This window comes from Rhinolophus ferrumequinum, chromosome 17, assembly GCF_004115265.2.
Source record: "Rhinolophus ferrumequinum isolate MPI-CBG mRhiFer1 chromosome 17, mRhiFer1_v1.p, whole genome shotgun sequence".
NCBI classification, from domain to species: Eukaryota; Metazoa; Chordata; class Mammalia; order Chiroptera; family Rhinolophidae; genus Rhinolophus; species Rhinolophus ferrumequinum.
Genome location: NC_046300.1, coordinates 8613081 through 8633599, shown reverse-complemented (window position 1 = coordinate 8633599; position 20519 = coordinate 8613081). Strand labels below are relative to the sequence as shown.

General features: G+C 49.1%; 1 protein-coding gene across 1 annotated transcript in view; it reads right to left on the bottom strand.

Moving 5' to 3' along the window:
- CCDC12 (coiled-coil domain containing 12) overlaps nucleotides 1–20519 on the bottom strand; it is a 48681-nt gene that overhangs the window by 27374 nt on the left and 788 nt on the right.

Here is a 20519-nt window from a genome sequence, read left to right as displayed (position 1 = left end):
TAAGTACCCCCAGCACCCGGACTCTCACGGGCTTGTCAGGGTCCAAAGAGCACGTGGGCCTCAGGCCTCGGCTGCTCCCCTCCCAGTGCTCGGCTCTGGCCCGGCTCCCACCCCCACCACCACACAGTTCCTCCACTGGTGTCGAATGGCACCTCAGCATCACATCACAGGAAGAGCTGACAGCTCTTCCTGGTGACATTTCAGAGGAACATGACCAAGCCATCAGGAGCCCCAGATACAGTAATTTCTGGGCCAGGAACTCCCATCCCAGAAAAGCATCACAAGGAGATAAAAGAGCAATGCGTGCAGAGGTGTTTATAGCTGTGTTTCTCATAATCAGGAGAACAGGAAGTATGAGGTGAGTCTGACCTGCAGGGAATGTCAGCCAGGTCACTGCTCTGCAACCGGCCAGAGTGGTCACTAAAATAGCAGCCTGACAGGCAGGGCGGAGAAACAGCACACACAGGGCGGCAAGAGGCGCAGCGCCCACACCCATGACCAGGAGTGCGACCATGGCAACACTATTCTGACAAGGCCAAAGGCCTCCCGGGCTCACACAACTCCACCACGGGGAGTATTTTTTCCCACTTCCTTTAATTCTGCAGCCAAATGAATTAATAATAAAATGATTTAAAAACAAAAGCACGAGAGGAACCCAGCTTCCGGGGGCTCAGTTTTGACTGTGCTCACACCCTAAACAGGCTCTTCTGACCTTGGCCTGGCTCAGCCGGAGAGCAGGAAACTGGGAAAGTGCCCAGGAGATGTCTAATGACCTTTCTCAAGCTTAAAAAAAACAAACCCAAAAAACGAAAAGCAACATTGCTGTGGGGAGAGGAAGGCAGACAGGCCTGCACACACCCGGTCCCTCTGCAGCCCGCACTTGGCCCAGCAGCCCAGCCGGTAGCCACCCTGCAGGCCGAGAGTCCTCCAATCAGGCCAAACATCGCCCCGATTCAGGGTGAAAATTTCCGTTAAGAAATTAACTGATGGTGAATGATGAGGTTGCCTCCCCAGCCTGCCAGCCGGCCCCACCATTTCCCCTTTCCTGGAGGGGGAAACAGTCTCCTCTGCCACAAAGCAGAACTCCCAACCAGCAGGACCTCCTCACCATGGTAAGGTGAGAGCAGGAGTGAGAGGATCACAAAGGCAAATGTGCAGGCAGGAGACAGCCTTGGGGGTGCAGAAGCCCCTGCCCATTGTCTCACGGTGCACAGCCAGAGCCATCAGGCAGGGGGGCCCAGCTGGTCAGTTCTGGGGGATGGAACAGTCACCCACAACCTCTGGTCCTGAGGACATGCAGCTGGTGTCTGACCCTCTCCAGGTCTGCCATATGGAGAGCAAACGCTTTCCCTTGCACATGAACCCCGGCTGGCTCAGGCCTGGAGGGAGGAAGGAGCCTCCCTACTGTGTGTTCCCCATCTTTGGATCTGGTGGAAATAGCAAGCAAGGGCCTGAACACCCAAGTGAGTGGCCAGTGAAAATGACACCTTCCACCTCCCCCACACACGCTAGGCACACATGCTGTTTACACCAATGCTGGTCCCCCCGAACAGTTCCGCAGGAGCCACCCAAGGACCACATCAGGGCTCCTGCTTGTCCACACCACGGTGACCAACTGAAATGAGCAGCTCTCCTCCACATGCACAGATATCAGAGCACCCCTAGTCCATGTGTACCCAACAGATTCTGGAAACATCACTGTCTTAACAGACTTCACACAGTGAAGTTCATCTTGCTGTCATGGCTGCAGCCTGAAGACTTAAATAAGTCCCTGGACTCTTCCCCAAGGTCAGGTCTGCTTTTCCCTGAGAAAAATCTCAGCGGAGCCAACTCCCAAATCCACGGGCTTGTCTCATTGCTTCATCTCTTCATTCAAACAGTTGCAGAGTGCCTCTGAGTCCCGCCATCTGGCAGACAAAACGGTGACTAAGGTGTGATTGCTGCCCTCAGGGAGCTCAGGGGCAGGTGAAAGAGGAAAGAGACAGGTGAATGCATAGTCACCATGCAGCCTGTCCAAAGGGACTTCCTGGGTGCTATGGGAAAGCCAAGTGACTGACAGCTGAAGGCAAGATGAAACGTGTGCTCACCTGGAGGGCGGCGAGCAGGCTGGGCCTGCTGAAGAGGGGACATTCCACTCACACGGGGCGGGCAGGGCTGGAGCGACTAGAAGGGGGGATGTACGAGCCTGCGCCTGCGCCTGCGTCTGCCCCGGGTGCACGGGTGCAGCGGGAAGGCTGGCCTGGGCTCCAGACGAGCCCACAAGCCCTGTGAAGCCAGCAAAAGGGGGAGGTGGCAATAATGTGATTAGAGTGCTATTTATAAAGAGCATTCAGAAAGGGCCAGAACGGGAAGGGCCAGGGTGTTGAGGCCACTGGAAAAACACCTCAAGGACAGCAGCTGGCAGCTGCCTGAGTCTGTCTGGAGGGACAGTCCCTTCCATCCAGCTGCACAGTGCCATGCAGTGCTCCGTGAGCTGCCCACACTTCACTCTCGTGCACACAGGGCCCCTCAACCACCCGTCGCTCGGGTATTATCATCCTATCCAAACAACGAGGTTCAGCACAACTAAGGGACCTACCCAGTGGCTCACTGCTCATAAAAGATGGGTCAGCATTTAAACTTGAGGTTTTCGGATTGCATCACGCTTCCAGAATGCTTTCAAATAAACAGACCCAGGGCCTGGGAGTGCTTTCTGCACAGTAGCCAGAGAAGTGTGACCACGCTCATTCTTACTAAATGAGCAAAGTAAGAAAACCACAAACTGTTAGGGCTGCAAAGGCCTCAGATGTCAGCCCGCACAGGAAGAACTAGATCCAGTGGCCCAGGGAACGTGCTATAAATAGAACCTACCAAATCCGAATGTCCCAAGACCCTGCCCATTCCCAGGTCACGGTTCTACCACGTGGCCCAGCTGAGGAGCCTCTGGGTCAGACCACATCCCTCCTCCAGAGGCTGACCCAGGGGAGGAAGTGACCTGTATGAGGTCACACCAAGCTGCCTGGGGGCCTACTGTGGTCACCAGAGTGGGCTCTGGACCCAGAGCAGCGGTGATGAGAAGAAACACAGAGAAATGGCTCATACATCAGCATCTTGAGGGCCCCAGGCGATGCAGGTGAAGTGCACAGCATGGGGACAGTGAGAGCCCGGACACGACGGCAGGTCTCTGGACTTGAGTCTGCCTGATCCATCCACTGACCATGGGACCTGGAGCTGTGGCCGAGGTGACCAGAATTTGAGTTCCCAAGTCACTCTATGGGCTGCCCATTGCCTGCGCCCCTCCCTTACTCAGGAAGGCTCCCAAGCCAAAAGTGCTCCCCCCGACATTCACTGTCTCAGGTGGGGGCGTGGGGGCAGCTGCCACAAGACTGATTCCCGGCTGCAGTGGCAGCAGAGTGAGCTGCAGTGTCTAGTACTCGAAGGCAGTGGTTTCCTCACCAAGCCATTTTTCCTGTAAAATGCTGGGCTTTCTGGCTGCGCACCTCCAAGGTTGGCTCTCTTTTTAAACCAACCAACCAGAAGAATAGACTTCTACTGCTCACAACTAAGTACCCCGGCTACGCGTGACCATTTAGAGCGACAATCTGCTAATATGTGCCACACTTCAAAAACTGAAAGCTGTCTTAGGTGCCCCAGCTCGTCTGATGCACAGGGAGGTCCTGGACGTCAGCGGGGCAAAGGTTCTGAGGCCCACTTTGCAAGTGGAGAAGCTTGGCTCAGGACAAGTGTTCTGTGGCCTCGGTCCCAGCACCGCTCATCTCAAGCCCATCGCAAAGGCCAATCACTGATACAAGAAAGCCACGGCGCTCACTTGGCTTGGGGGTCCATCTTCCCATCCCTTTAACCCAACACAGAGCTGAGCCTGAAATGTACGGGGCCCCAACACGACACCCCACTTTGAAAAGCAAATTCTTTACAAGTCAATTCCCAGCCAAGCCAGAGGTTTACAGGGCAACAAAGTGTGCTGCAGCTCCTAGGAAGGAGCCTAGAAGCTATTTTAAGCTCAGATCAGCTGCTTCTCAGAGTGTCACAGTCTGACAAATACAGGTAAGACAACTGTCTCCTCTCTGGTGCGATAAAATCCTAATTAAAACAATTTAAACTACAAGTCAGAATCGGAGCATTTATTTGCGGGGGGCAAATGTTGCTTCAAACAAGGTCTTTTAATCCTCACCTACACATATTTCCCTTGGAAGCACGGCATGATATTTTTTTTTAACCACGTGCTGGGCTGAAAGGTTGGGAAGGCAGAACCGCCCAAGGAGGAAGGAAGCCAACAAGTGTGCTCCGGGACCTGTGCGAGTTCTTAGCTTCTCAGAGCTGCAGAGGTCGTCAGACGAGGGATCGGATGTGACGGGCCCAGTGAGTCCTCTATCAATAGGCGTCACGCACAGTGATGGTGATGACGACGACGACGACGACGGGAAAGCCTCATGCTCCCGCCTGTGCCCTCAGTGTGAGGCCCACGAAATCCCACCATCCAAGTGTGCCCGCTCCCCCATCCCACCGCCCGAAAAGGTCACATAACACCCCCACACGCATGCCTCTTCCCTTCCCTCAGTTCCCCCACCCACAGTTGCCACCAGTGTTATCACACGGAAGACCCAGCCCTTGCCCTTGAGCTGACCACAGTTTAGGAGGGCAGACCCTACATGCATGCAGAGAACCTGAGTCCACGGCAGAAACGGCTAGCCACAGTGTGTGGGGGCCTGGGGGCTTCCAGACGCTCTTCCCACATTTAGACCACCCCCACCTGCCCGCTGTGCTCCTGGCCCTCCTCCTGTTCCATGCCTCCAAACAGCTGTCACCCCTCCAGGCCCTCCTCTGCCCTGCTCCAAGTGTTTTCTCAGTGCTTCTGCTGGATCTGGCTCTGCCTTGTGAGTTATGCAGGCTGGGGCACAGAGCCCACATGGGGACATGACCCATAAGCCAACCAGCGATAAAGCGAGGAAAGTGTATACACACTGGGTTCAGAAGCTCCCTCCTCCATCTACGCAGCCTACTGTATGCAAGTGCCATCCCTCCACACACACCCCTGCTGCCAGCCCTCCCTCCAGGAGGCTCTCAGCTCTCAGACACTATTATAGCTGGGGGAACACAGGTCAGTCCATCTGCTATGGTCAGTCCCCCCATGCCCCAAACAGCCCAGCACTTACTCCCACTCCCTAAGGAGCCCCATTGTGCCTGAGTCACAGACGCCTGCACCCAGGCGAGAAAGTTCTGCTCTCACTGGATGACTTCCTCTCCCAGGTATCAAACAGGTGCTTTTTTTTTAGGATTCAAAGTAGCCTGCAAAAATTCTGGGGGTACCCTGCCCTGAACACAATGTGCAGGGGAGAGGGAGCGCTGTTCTTGAAAGGACAGATGTTTTCTGCTCCAGCCACAGCAGCTCTTTAGCGCCCTAAATCAAAACAGCGCCAGAGTGTGGATTTTACTCCCCACAGGGTGTTGTTACCACAGCAACTGTATTTCCTCTGGGAATTCTTTCAAGAGTAGAAGCTGTTGCTTCCCTCCAAAACAAAACCCGGAAGAAGCCAGGGCTGATACCCATATGGGGGGGGGGGGAATCTTGACCCCTACCTCACACCATGCAAAAGTAAATAAATTCCAGATGGATTGGAGATCTAAAGGTATAAGGTAAGACAATAAAACTTCTAGAATATAAGGTAAGACAGTATCATCATGACGTAGGAGTATGCAACTATTTTCTTTTTTTTAATATAAATTTTACTGGGGAATATTGGAGAACAGTGTGTTTCTCCAGGGCCCATCAGTTCCAAGTCCAGTCACCGTTTTCAGTCTTTAGTTGCAGGGGGCGCAGCCCACCGTCCCATGCGGGAATTGAACCGGCAACCTTGTTGTTGAGAGCTCGCGCTCTAACCAACTGAGGCATCCGGCTGCCCCTCAGGAAGCTCAGCTCATTGTCTTCAATCCAGTTGTGGAGGGCACAGCTCACTGGCCCATGTGGGAATCGAACCGGCAACCCTGTCATTCAGACCTCGCACGCACTCTAACCAACTGGGCCATCCAGCCGCCCTGCAACTATTTTCTTGAACAGGCCACAGAAGATATTAGGAAAAAATTGATCAGTCGGACAACATTAAAATCAAGAACTCCTGTTCATCAAAGAACTCAACTAAAAGCATTAAAAGTCAAAGCCGAGAGGGGGAGAAGAGACAGTCACAACGCACACACAGAGCAAAGGACGTGTCTAGGATTCCAATACAGAACTCTGAGAAATCAACACGAAAAGGTGTCAGGCAACTCAGCAAAAAGGGGAGGGGCAAAACGCTTGAACGGGCATTCCTCATGAACACTCAGCTTCGTTCGTCAGTAAGGACAGAAGTGCAAATTTAAACCACAAAGGGATACCACTACACCTCCACAGCATGGCTAACGTGAAAAAGACAAACCATGCCAAGTGTTGGAGAGAACTTTTGTACACACCGGTGGGAGTGTAAAATTAAAATGACAGCCATTTTGGAAAACTGGCAATATTCACCCCATATATATCCTATGATCTAGCAATTCTACTCACAGGCATACACCCAGCAGATGTATGCACGTATGTTCGCCAGACATGCACAAGATTGGGAAAAGCAGCACAATCCACGACAGCTCCAGCCTGAAATCCTAGAGTGGGATGGGAAAAATGGGGGACACTGAACCAACGGTGTACTGTGTAGCTGTAAGAATGAACTCGTGCCACTCCTGACAGCTCACAAACCCAATGCTGAGTGAAAGAAGCCAGATACAAAAGTACACACGGTATGACTTACGGAAGGTTCAAAAGTAAGAAAAAGAAGTCCTGAGTGATTACTCTTGGGGTGTAAGCACCAGGGCGGGGAGCAGGAGGGCAATCCCGGGATGCTGCGTGTTTCTTGATCTGAGCAACTGATTCCATGGGTGTTTGCTCAGTGAAAAATACCGAGCTGGTGTGTGTACTTTTCTCTACATATAGTATACTTCAATTAAAAGGTGTTTTTTTTTTTCAGTTACACTCGAATTGTTAAAACAGAAAAACTGAAGCCCATTTAGAAACCAAAAATAAATCATTAAGCCTACAGAGAAGACTGCCTAGTGGACTGTAAGAAGTAAGTCCTTCAAAGAGGGGGGTATCTTGGGGCTCCCCAACACAACCAGAAAACAGCAACTTGGACACCAAGACAGGAGGGAAGCCCCCCGCCCATACCCTCCAAGCTCTAGGAGACAGGTGAACACAACTGAGGGACTCACTATCAAGGTCACACAAATCCTTCTGTTGCAAAAAGTAACAGAAAGACAAAAAGCCAGCTTGACTTTCAAAATTCTTTTGCTTTCCAATTCCCTGTGCCCCATCAGTGAGGCTTTGTGAATACTTGGTTACATCCTGTCATGCCACAGAAGTCACCAAAAGGGGAAACTGAGGCCCAAATAACTGTATCAGTGGTAGACCAAGAAAGAGGGACCTTGTTTTGTGGCTTCCTGTCCAGAGTTCCTTCTGCTGCACGAGGCTGCCTCAGCCACCACAGGTGAGCTAAACAGTGAAGGACCCAGGGCAGCCAGGCATCTGGCTGGGGAGCCCTGCCCTCCGAGGGAAACTCCGAGCAGCTAAGGAGTTTCTCCCTGGGATAGCTCGTTCTCTTCCCTGCAGCCCACTGCAGAGTCCCTCCCCGCCCGCACAGCTCCAAGGGGTGCCGGCACCAACCCCACTGCACAGGGAGAGCACACGAGAAGTCAGCCATGAGGTGGTGGGCTCCCTAGCACCCATCTCCAGGGGGGCGGCCAGGGACAGAGGGCCAGGGGGTAGGCCCTGCGTGACTCTGTACAGTCGTTTACCCTTTCTGGGTCTCAGTTGTCACGTCTGTAAGATAAAGGAGTCCTCCCAGGGGCGGGGAGGCTCCTGTGTTGTAAAACTCGTTTTACAACAAGAGTATAGCAGAAAGAATAAATGTGCATATCACACTTCCGGTTTCTCAACTCCCTCTGCACACACCATCTCACTTCATCTTTATCCGGGGGAGGCCGGGGTTATAGTGCCCATCTTCTAGCCGACATGAAGGGACATATCGAACTATGGGTTCCAGAGTTAGCAGAGAGGCAGAGCAAGGTGGCAAAAGCATCTGTCCAGGCAACCCCTGGTGCAGGAAACCCTGAGAGCAGCCGTCAGCCTGACTCAGGCAGCGTTCAGCTCCTGTGGGAGCAGCCCTCAGGGCCTCCCCACCTGCAGGGGTGAGACAGGGGCCCAAAGGCTGCCAGCCCCACAACACCGGGCCGCCCAGAGAGCAAAGCCACAAGGACACTGCCTCAGCCTGGTGCCTCCCACAGCTGGGGTGCCAGGAGGCCTTAAGGCGGTGGGAAGGAGGCCCAAGTCACACACAGTGAGGCTGTGTCTGCCATCTGCACCCCAATCCGGCTGGCCTGAACCCCACCGGCACTTTCCCCTGTCGACATAAGAAATGTCCAAACCTGTAGAGAATTTGTGTAACAGTTTATTTGAGCCCAAACTGACAATTACCAGGAAGCAAGATCTCAAACGCTCAGGAGAGTGACAGTTGTGCAGTTTCTTTTATGTATTTGAGATTGAGGGAACAAGGCAGCTCACATGAACCTGGGAGAAAGCAAGGCAGGAGTAGCTTACAGGAGGGTTAAGATCATGTGCTCGCTTGAGGGTGGTTACAGTTGATTTCATAGGCGTGTTAATCCTAGATGCACAGACACAACTGGACAGCGCTTGCTTAAGGCAAAGACAAACCTTTTACTAAGCACATTATATGCCTGAGGCGTGACCACCCACCCTGACCTGCCCAGTTAGGAATTTATGATCAGATCACCCTGTGAGGTGACTTTCTATAGAAGCCCTTTTTTGTCCCCATGTCCCCCTACACTTCCCTGAACAGCTAGACCAAACTCACCTACCACCACGTCCTGTCCGCACCTGGCTTCTCTCTGCTCCACTGCCCCCGCACCCCCTCCAAGTTTCCTCTGTAATTCTTCCTAAAAGCCCACGGAACCCCGAATACCCCCAATCCTCTCGGCGGCCTCAACTCTGTACACAGGACCTTCTCTAGCCCAGGGCTTCCAACCTTCCCCTCACAGGATCCATCTAAGCCCAGACACCTGCCTGACAGCCTCTCTCCGCTTAGAGGTAACAGTCACCTGAGGCTTACGTGGCCAAAAGCAGACTCTTATTTCCCCCCGTAAACCACCCTGCCTGTACTGCTCATCTCAGGAACAGCCACCACTGATGAGACAAGTAAAGAGTTAACAGAAGCGGGCTTATGAGCTGGCATGACGACACAAAGAGTTAATAGCAGCGAGCTCGTGAGTTAGCAGGAACGAGCTTAAAAATTAACCGCTTGGCTCTGAATGCCCTGCTAGCATTGCCCTTGCAAGCTGACAAGCACCTGACGTCCATTTTGGTAGGAACAGAATGGATCCCCATTGCAACAGCAACCCCTGCAAGCTGACATCCGTCATAGATGGGAACAGGACAGTTCCCAGGAGAAGACGATTGTAACGGCAGCCTCCCTGCAAGCTGACAAGACCCTACATCCTGCACAGAAAAACATAAAACCCCAGCAAACAGAAACCCACCGCAGCTCTCCCTAACAGACTGCCCTGGCAAACTCCTTTCGCCAGTATTTCTTGTCCAAACAGAACTCTCTCTCTCTGCCTTTCAATAAACCTTGTCTTGCTCTCCTACTTTGTAAAGTGTCGTAAATTCTTTCACATTCTGTGAATGATCAGGGGTAAATTCTACACCAGGACAACTACCACCGGCCCTGCTCGCTCACCCCACCGTCCATCTACTGGGACGTCCAGTAATCATGTCAGAGCGCCACCGGGGTTAATGCAGCAGCCTCCTACCTCCACAGTCAGGGATCCCTACCCCCTTATCGAGTGAGGTCCAGCCTCAGCGACCCCTGCCTCCCAGGTCCTCTCTACTCTCAACCCCTCCCTACCCCCGAACCCTTCCCTGTAATCCTGCTGCACAGAGATTCTTCCTGCCCCTCAAACAAGCCAAGCCAGTTCTCCGCTCAGCTAGGAATGCTCTTCCCTAGACCTTGGCATCCCCGCCCACTCCCTAACATCCTCCCTGAACCCCCCCATCTCCCACTGAGGTCTTCCCCTCCCTAGGGCAGCCGCACTGCCCCTCCACCTGGGGCACGCTGGGGCCCCAGCCCTCACAGGTCCTGCCATGACCTTCCCTCTGTACTTGCACACGGTCTACCCACCCCTCCCATGGAAGCCCCTTGAGGCAGGGAGGCAGTCTCTGAATCGCCAGGGCGTGGTCCACAGCTGGTGCTCAATACTTGCTTGGGGTCTGGCTGCAGACTTCCTGCAGCGAGGATGGGCAGCTAATCGTCCAGGGAAAGGGGGGTCCCTACTTCCAGTGAGAGAGTGCCAAGGGAGTGATCGGAGATTCCTAGAGAAACGGATTGTCTGGGGAACTTTAAAAATGCACAGATTTCTAGGCTCTATACCAAGATCTACACCCGTGACAGGAGGTCTGGAGTGGGGCCAGAAGACATTGCAAACTGTTTCCCCAGGTGATCCAGACGCACAGGTAGGTCTGAGAACCTGATTGGTCCCACATCTTCATTTCACATGTGAGTCAAGGCCGTCCTTCAGCGGGATGACTCAATGCAAAGTCCCAACACTGGCTCATCAACAGGTGTGTCTGTATGGGAGCCCCAAACTCCACCCACAGGGTTCTCCTTCCCACTGGCTCCGAGACCTGAGCACAGCTGGGGACGAGAGAAAGTCAGTCCTTAGAATGGTGACTACATACCCCATCTTGGCTGTGGCTCTGCAAATACACTTTTTTGTTAATCTAACACTTTACACTAAAAGGAAAGTCCACCTTCAAAGAATCAGGGCTAAGCTGAGTAAAGCCAGGGGGCCACGAGGATGTCCTCCTTGCTTCCAAGAGAAACAGGGCCAGCTGTACCCCATCACCTAGCAGAGGGCTGGGGGACCACCCAGCCCTCCCTGCTTCTGAGAGGGCGGATGAGAAAGGGCAGTCATTCACTTATAAAAGGCGAGTATGCAAGAACTTAAGCTAGACACTTCACAGACATCGTTCTCTGTTCTCCCAGCTACTGATCAGGTCAGAAGCTGTGTCTTGATTTTACAGACAAGAAGAGGGAGGCTCAAGGTTTCAAAGATCTGCAACGGGACGCACAGACGTGGTGTACAGAGCTGAGATTTAAACCAGATCTGTCTGCCTCCAAAGCCCACGCTCTCCATCAGTGGCCCGATGCAATTTCTGTGTGTGCCGGGAAGGAGACAGGAGACCCCTTTCCTGGGGGCTGCTTGTTTCCAAGCACCTGGGATGAGGGCTAGAGAGGGATACAGGGCGAGGGCTTAAGGGACATCTAGGGTCGGCGACATCCAGAAGCATCGTCATGAGAGGTTCTTTCAGTCACGTTTCCTGGTCTATGGGACAAGGACAAACCAACACCTACCTCAAAGGGCGACTTCGGGGACTGAACAAGTCGTGAGATCCTGTCACACACTGCCACATGAATCTCAGGACTGCTAACCCACAAACGGCCCTCAACACAGGACCTCCTCAGCTGACTCTGTGACCAGACTAACTGGGCACGAGAATGTGGTCACGCGGGGAGAGGGGCAAAGGCACCTTCCTGAGTGATGAGCGGGACTCGGACAAATCTGACTCCTCCGCCAGCACCTGGGCACTTCTCCAGCCACGGTCCCCCAACACATGTGAGCCCCTTCCCCCAGCTCCCTCTTCCACCCTCACACACATTGGCCAGGGACCCCTCCCCAGGTGCCTAAGTCAGAAAGCACGCATGCGCTCCCCATGACCTCGGCCCCGCTCACTCCCTCCCCACACTGCTTGTGTGGGTCACAACTACACCCCTCGGAGCTGTCAGCACGGATGCCACACAGGTCAGGAAGGAACACCTGCTGGAGACACCAGCCACGAAGACTGACGGTGTCAAAGCCCGCTGCCCCAGCTCTAGGCTCCCCAACACAGAGCTGATGGTCGCCTGGGTTTCCACCTACCCTCTCCCACTCAGCACGCGATAAACGGGACTTTAGATAGAGACGTGGTCCTTCTAGGTCAGGCAAATCCTCCAGACGTGCAAAGTCCAATAAGGCAGCCATAAGTCAAACGTGGCTGTTTCCATGTAAATTAATTAAAATGGAATCAAATTAAGAAACTGTCACATTAGCCACATTTTAAGGGCTCAAGAGCTGTATGTGGCTCGTGGCTCTGGTACCAGACAGCACGGACTAGAACGACGCTGGCATCGCCGCAGGAAGTTCTATGAACAGGGCTGCTTTGGTTTCCAGAGCCAGGGGAAAACTAAGAACCGCTGCTGACCCTGCGAGCTGACAGCCAGGCCTCGGCCCTGAGGGCACTCCCAAGCCTTGAGGGGCTGGCCTGCAGGCCAGCCAGTCTCCCCTCTGTCTCCCCAATCCAGGCCAAACGCTTATCCAACGGCCAAGGGCAAGTGTTTGTGCCAAGGTCATTACCTTTCAGTCTCCACTCGGCTGCTGAGGAAGGCCAGAGGAGGACGAGGTGGTCAGCTCCACAGAGATGCCACGGAGCTTCATCTGCAGTTTCGCACTAGTCACCTCCTCCCCCAGCTCGGAACTTTCTGGATGAGCACCAAGAAATGAGATTCAAATGCAATACAGAAAAGTGTGCCTGGGCTGGCTGCCCTCCCAGCCAGAAGCTCTGGCTCCTGCACAACCCGGCCACCAAAGCCCCCGGCAGCACTGTCGGACTTCTCCCTGCCCCCATCACTGCCCACTGCTTGCTGTCAAAGCGCCTGGAGCATCCTCCACTGCACCCCCTCTGCGCTCTGAACATTCCCACCTCTGAACTGCTCCCCTGGAACACTCACTCCTTTCCTGTACCCCCTTCCTCGCCCCAGCCCCCACAGCCCGGCTCAAGTTCCGCTCCGGGTCCCCAGACCCAGCTTGGCTTTCCCAGGAGACGAACCCCAGCAGCACAATCCTTCCCCCCGTCTACCTGGGCTGGCTGGCCCACAGGATGCTGCCGCTCACCTGGACAGAAGCCCCCTGCCCCCAGGGGGTCTCGTGTGGGCTGGAATCCAGGACAGTCACTTCTATGCCATGACCTCGGGCACCCCAGCACCTCTGACCCGCTTTCCTGAACCCCTCACAAGTCTGGCCCAGTGGGCTAACAAGGAAGCGCGTTGTCAAAGTGCTGAGCTGCACTCCAAGCAAGTTGTTTTACTGAATATCCGGAAACCTTATGACTGTAATCTTGTCCCCATCTACTACAATCTCAGGACTGATTTCTCCACAACATCACTCAACTATGAGTTTATATCCTGGTGGGGGAGGGGAGAAAGATAACACCAGGAGGGAAATCAACGCCATGCCCGAAATCCTGCCCCGCCTCCAACACAGCCAGGCACACAGCAGGTATCAGTGCTAGGGGACCAGCCAGGAGCCATCCCCATGGGGCAGAGGCACTCTAAATCAGCAGGGACAGGATGAGAGAACTGAGAACACTGGACCCTGGAGTCAGTCCTACAAGGCTCTCGTCCTCACACCACTGAACCAAAATGGGGAGCCTCTTCCTCCCCGTGGGTGAAGGCTCCTCGCTTCCAATAGGCAAGCAGCAGCCAGTCTATACTTCCTCCCCAGCCTCACCACTCACAGGTCCCACGAGAAACTGTGGGCTGGAAAAGTACATTGAACTTGACTATCTTTCTCCCAGGCATTTACCCCAATAGAAACATCACTCAAGAACTGTAGAGGTTAAATATGGTACTAAAAGCACATTATATACAGAACAAAAGAAAAATAAGATAATTTGGACTTCATCAAAATTTTAAAACTTTTGTGCATAAGACATTACCAAGAAAGTGAAAAAAACCCCACAGAATGGGAGAAAATATTTGCGAATTCTCTATCTGATAATGGTTTAGTACCTAGAATATATAAAGAACTCAACTACAACTCAACAACAGAAAGACAAATAACCCAATTAAATAATAGGCAAAAAACATGAACAGATAGTTCTCCAAAGACCATACACAAATGGCCAATAAGTACATGAAAAAATGCTCAACAGCACTAATCATTAGGAAAATATAAATCAAAACCACAATGAGATACCACTTCACAACCAGGAGGATAGCCAGAATTATTATTTTTTTTAAGGCAAATAAGTGTAAGAATGTAGAGATACTGGAACCCTCATGCATTGCTGGTGATAGTGGAAAATGATACAGCCACTGTGGCAGTTTGGCATTTCCTCAAAAAGTTAAACATAGAATATGACCCAGACATGCCACTCCTTAGATATAAACCCCAAAGAATTGAAAACAGGGACTCAAACAGATACTTACACACCAATAAGTACACCAACTCATCAATGGCAGCATTAGTCACAATACCCAAAATGTGGCCATCAACAGATGAGTGGTGAAACAAAAAGTGGTATATACACACAATGGAAAATTATTCAGCCTTAAAAAGGAATGAAATTCCGCTACGTGTAGAATGTGGGTTAACCTTGAGAAGTTATGCTTATGCTAAGTGAAATAAACCAAACATAAAAGGGCAAATATTGTAAAATTTTAGTTATATGAGATTAGGCAAAGTCAGAGAGAGAAAATAGACTGGAGGTTTCAAGAGGCTGGGTTAAGAGAGGAATGGGGAGTTATTGCTTAATGGATACAGAAGTTCTGTTCGGGATGATGAAAAAGTTTTGGAAATAGTGGTGATGGTTGCGCAACACTGTGAGTATACTTAATGCCCCTGAAAAATGGTTAAATGGCATGTTTTATGTTATATATATTTTACCATAATAAAAACAAATACAAAAAAAGGAACTGTGACCACTAAGGCTCCATCCATCCTCACCAGTGGCACGGAGGGCCAGAACTGGGGAGCAGGGGGTTCAGGCACATACGAGGGGGCAGCTTAGATGTGGGGCCAAAACTTTTTCCACTACTTTTTTTTGAGCAGGCAATTTGTAAAACCTAAAAGGTATCAGAAAATATACAGTGAAGTTTCTCAACCCTTCATCTGCTTCTGGGCAACCAGTCCAGGTCAGTGCATAGTCACCACCTGTTCTCACGGGCCCTCCTGCCCCTAACACTCACCTGGGATACCTCCTAGTTATGTTACCTTGGGCAAACAACTACATGTTTATTGGTCTGTGATGCCACCTATAAATTAACCCTCCTTCCTTCTCGGGGTTGTCATCAAGACCAGATAAGAAGCCAGGCAGCTGGTATCATTACCATGTTAAATCTCAAAACACTGTTGTCTTTAATAAAGAAAATGAATTAAACCATTAGGGCCCCAGAGAAAAACAGGAGTACTACGTACTCCCCCACCTCTCTCCTTCTTTCCTTTCCTGCCTAGCAGCCTCTCCATCTAACACATGACATATGTGCTTCACTATGTCTCTCTAGCTAAATGGAAGCTTCTCGGGGCAGAAACTTCTGTCTGCTTTGTTCACTCACTGCTGGACCTCCAGTGCCTGAATGACTGGGGCTCAGTATACAACTGTGGAAGAAACGGATTACCAGCTCCAATAACCCATTTTGAACCAAGACAAACAACACTTTATCACCTGCCACTGATCCACCGTTGACACCACAGCCTGATAACTGAAGAATTAACAACAAATTCTAACTTCCCCTTTCTAAGCCAAACAAGACCAGATAAAGTGGAAAAATTAGGAGCTCCTGGAAAGAAAAGGCATGCCAGGAAAGGTAAAAGCTTCCAATGGAGTCGAGAATGTGGCTTCACAATAACTCTCATTTCTTAAAAAGAACGCAAGGAAACTCTATAGGCCAATGAGCTCTCTCCATTCCAAGAGAAGCCAAGTGACTTCCGAATGCACATTTTTCAAAAATGAGTTCACAACCAAGAGCTTTCTGACGCCAGAACTATGAAGATTAACCCCAATTAAAGTAGCAATCAGTATGCCAACAACTGGATAACCTAGAAGAAATGGAAAAGTTCCTGGAAACACACAATGTACCTAAACAGACTCATGAAGAAATAAAAATTGGAATAGACCTATAACTAATAATGAGACTCAATAAGTTATCAAAAACCTCCCAACAAAGAAAAGCCCAGGGCTAAATGGCTTCACTGGTGAATTCTACCAAACATTTAAGAAATAATTAACACCGGGGCCGGCCCGGTGGCTCAGGCGGTTGGAGCTGCATGCTCCTAACTCCGAAGGCTGCCGATTCGATTCCCCCATGGGCCAGTGGACTCTCAACCACAAGGTTACGAGTTCAATTCCTCGAGTCCCACAAGGGATGGTGGGCTCTGCCCCCTGCAACTAAGATTGAACACGGCACCTTGAGCTGAGCTACCGCTGAGCTCCCGGATGGCTCAGTTAGTTGGAGCACGTCCTCTCAACCACAAGGTTGCCGGTTTGACTCCCGCAAGAGATGGTGGGCTGCGCTCCCTGCAACTAGCAAAGGCAACTGGACCTGGAGCTGAACTGCGCCCTCCATAACTGAGACTGAAAGGACAACAACTTGAAGCTGAACGGCACCCTCCACAACTAAGATTGAAAGGACAACAACTTGACTTGGAAAAAAGGCCTGGAAGTACACACTGTTCCCCAATAAAGTCCTGTTCCCCTTCCCCAATAAAATCTTAAAAAAAAAAAAAGAAGCTTACTATCTAAATAGGCCAGTCTCTTAAAAATAAAAAAAAAAGAAACAATTAACATCAATCCTTCTCATAATCTTCCAAAAAATTAAATAGAAGGGAATACTTCCTACCTTATTTCATAAGGTCAGCATTACCCTGATCCCAAAGCCAAAACACAAGAAAACTACGGACCTACATATCTCATGAACACTGATGCAAAAATCCTCAATAACATACTAGCAAACTAAATTCAGCAGCATATTACAAGGTTTATACAGGGGTGGCGGGTTAGCTCAGTTGGTTAGAGCATGGTACTGATAACACCAAGGTTGCCGGTTTGATCCCCACATGGGCCACTGTGAGCTGAGCCCTCCTTAAAAAAAAAAAAAAAAAGTCTATACACCATCACCAAGTGGAATTTATTCCTGAAATACAAGGATGGTTCAACACACAACAATCAATATAATAGAATACAAAGAGGGGGGGAAAAAACCACACGATTATCTCAATTGATGGAGAACAAGTATTTGACAAAATTCAACTCCCTTTCATGATAAAAACACTCAACAAACTATAAACAGAAGGAAATGTCGTCAACATGATAAAGGCCATATTTGAAAAACCCACGGCGAACATCGCTCTCAATGGTAAAAGACTGAAAGCTTTTCCTATAAGATCAGGAAAGAGGATGTCTATTTTCACCACTTCTATTCAACATGTTACTGAAAATTCTAACCAGAGCAATTAGGCAAGAAAAAGAAACAAAAGGCAACCAAATTGGAATAGAGGAAGTAACATTATCTCTGTTCACAGATGACATGATCTTACAGAAAACTCCAGAGTCCACAAAAATTGTTAGAACTAATAAATTCAGCAAAGTTCCAAGATACAAAAGCCACAGAAAAAAATCAGTTGCATTTCTACACACTAACAATTAACAATCTGAAAAGGAAATTAAGAAAACGATCCCATTTACAACAGCATCAAAAGCATAAAATACTTAGGAACAAATTTAACCAAGGAGGCTAAAGATGTGTACAATAAAAACTAGAGAAAATAGGTGAAAGAAACTGGAGACTTAGAGTAAATAGAAAAACATCCCATGCTCATGGACTGGAAGACTCACATATTGTTAGGATGGCAATACCACCCAAAATGATCTACGAATTCAATGCAAGCCCTATCAAAATCTCAACGGTGTTTTTTAGCACAAATAGGTAACTCACCCCAAAATTCATATGGCATCTCAAGGGATCCTGAACAGCCAGAATAATCTTGAAAGAGAACTAAGTTGTAGGACTCACTTCCTGATTTCAAAATTTACTACAAAGCTACAATAACCAAAACAATGTAGTACTGGCATAAGGGCAGACATATAGACCAATGGAACAGAATAGAGAGCCCAGAAATAAACCCTCACATGTGGTCAAATGATTTCAGCAAGGGTGCCAAAACCATTTAATACGGAAAGCAGTCTTTTCAACAAATGGTACTGGAAAAGCTGGATATTCACATGCAAGAGAACACATTAACATTATACCATATACAAGAACTGAATCAGAATGGATCAAAGACCTAACGTGAGACCTAAAATTATAAAACTCTTAGGAAAAAACATAGGGGGAAAGCTTCACGATCTTGGATTTGATAATGGTTCATTAGGTATGACATCAAAATCAGGATCAAAAGAAAAATAGATAAATTGAATTTCATCAAAATTAAAAACTTTCTGCATCAAAGCACATTATCAAGAAAGTGAAAAGACAACCTTGGGAATGGGAAAAATATTTGCAAATCACATCTGATAAGGGGTTAACATCCAGAATATATTAAGAACTACTACAACTCAACGACAACAACAAAACCCAATCAAAAAAATGGGCAAAGGACCTGAATAGACATTTCTCCAAAGGTACACCATAGCCATAGGTGCTCGAGACAATGCTTAACACAACTATTCGTTAGGGAAATGCAAATCAAAACCACAATGTGATACCATTTCCCACCCATTAGTGTTGATAAGGATATGGAAAAACTGGAATTCTTGTGCCCTGCTGCTGGGAAATGATGCAGCTGCTATGGAAAACAGTATGGAGGTTCCTTAAAAAGTTAAACATAGAATTACTATGTAATCCCCAAATTCCACTTCTGAGTGTATACCCAAAAGAATTAAAAATAGGGACTGAAACATATTTATATATTTATTACTCACAACAGCCAAAAGCTAGAAACAACCCAAGACTGATGGATAAACAAAACGTGGTATACTGTTTGTTGACCCTTGAACATGGGTTTGAACTGTGCAGGTCCACTTATATGTAGATTTTTTTTCAATAAATAGAGTCTGCCTTTGGTATCCTGGGCTTCGCACCCGCGATTCAACCAACAGTATTTTCGGATCGAAAACAGTATTTTTGATCTGTGGTTAAGAACCCATGCAGAAGAAGAAGCGGCTTAAGATATACAGATTTTTTGACTCGGGGGAGTGGGTTCGGGGCCCTAACTCAAGTTGCCCAAGGGTCAACTGTTTATACAATGGAATACTATTCAGCATTAAAAAGGAATTAAATTTTGGCACATGCTACAACATGGATGAACCTTGAAGACATTATGCTGAGTGAAATAAGCAAGAAAGAGAAGGACAAATACTATTTGATTCTACTTATGTATGATACCTAAATTAGTCAAATTCACAGATACAGAGAAAGTAGAAGGTTGTTTGCCAGATGCTGGGTAAGAGGGGGAATTGGGAGTTAGTGTTTAATGGGGACGGTTTCCATTTGGGATGATGAAAAAATTCTGGAAACAGAGTGGTAGTTACCTAACATTGTGAATGCACTTAATGCCACTGAACTGCATACTTTAAATGGCCAATTTTATGTTATATATGTTCTACCATCAAAAAAAAAAAAAAAAAAAAAGTTTAAAAATATCGAAAATCAAGCCTTATTTTTAACCCACTGAGAGACTCCCCCTTTACAGGTCAGTTCTCCTGATGGCCTGGGGCTTCCTTCCTAGGGCGTGGGCCATACAGCTGCAACCTTGTCCTTTGTATTCTGATCTCAAACCCAGTCCCAATAATCTGGGCCTTAACCCCAAGTCAGCAGGACAGGTTAACTAGCCACAGTTGGAAGGCTGAGGCTAGGGCTTCCCCAGGCCAGGCCGTTTGCCGTATGACAAGTCGCCAACAAAAGCAGAAGCCAATCTGGCTAGCTTTATCTCTCTATTACTTCTCCTTTCGCTTTCTCACAGGATACCAGCCAGCCATGCAGAAAGGTAAAAGGCCAGACTGACAAGCCTGATTTTTCAAACTTGGTCAAAGTTGGAAAGTGGAGTCCCTGTTTCGCCGCATCCCTCGCAGGTCTAGATATTTAATATCTTTTGTATTTTGTAGAGTTGACGGCAGAAGTTTTGCCCACCCAAGAGCAACAGAACCAACTTCCACCCTCTGTAGTCTCTAGGGCCTTTGCATACAAATTATCTTGTTAGATCTCAAAATAATCCAGTGAGAATGAATGTATAGGGGTTGTTACACTGACATGAAAAAACAGGGGCTCAAGGAAATGAAGCACTTTGTTCCAACTCCCACAGCCCCAAGTGACAGGGCCCGAGTTTGCACACAGATAGTGAACTTCAGAGTTAGTTCTTCTCAATTACTTCGGAAAAATGAATCAAGTAGATAGAAATGGAATCAGACCATTCGGTGTCAAGCAAGAACAAGGAAAACAAACTTCCAAGTATGGCAACTACCATGTTTCCCCGAAAATAAGACCTACCCGGACAATCAGCTCTAATGCGTCTTTTGGAGCAAAAATTAATATAAGACCCAGTCTTATATTATGTTAGATAACATCCGGTCTTATAGTAAAACAAGATCGGGTCTTACATTAATTTTTGCTCCA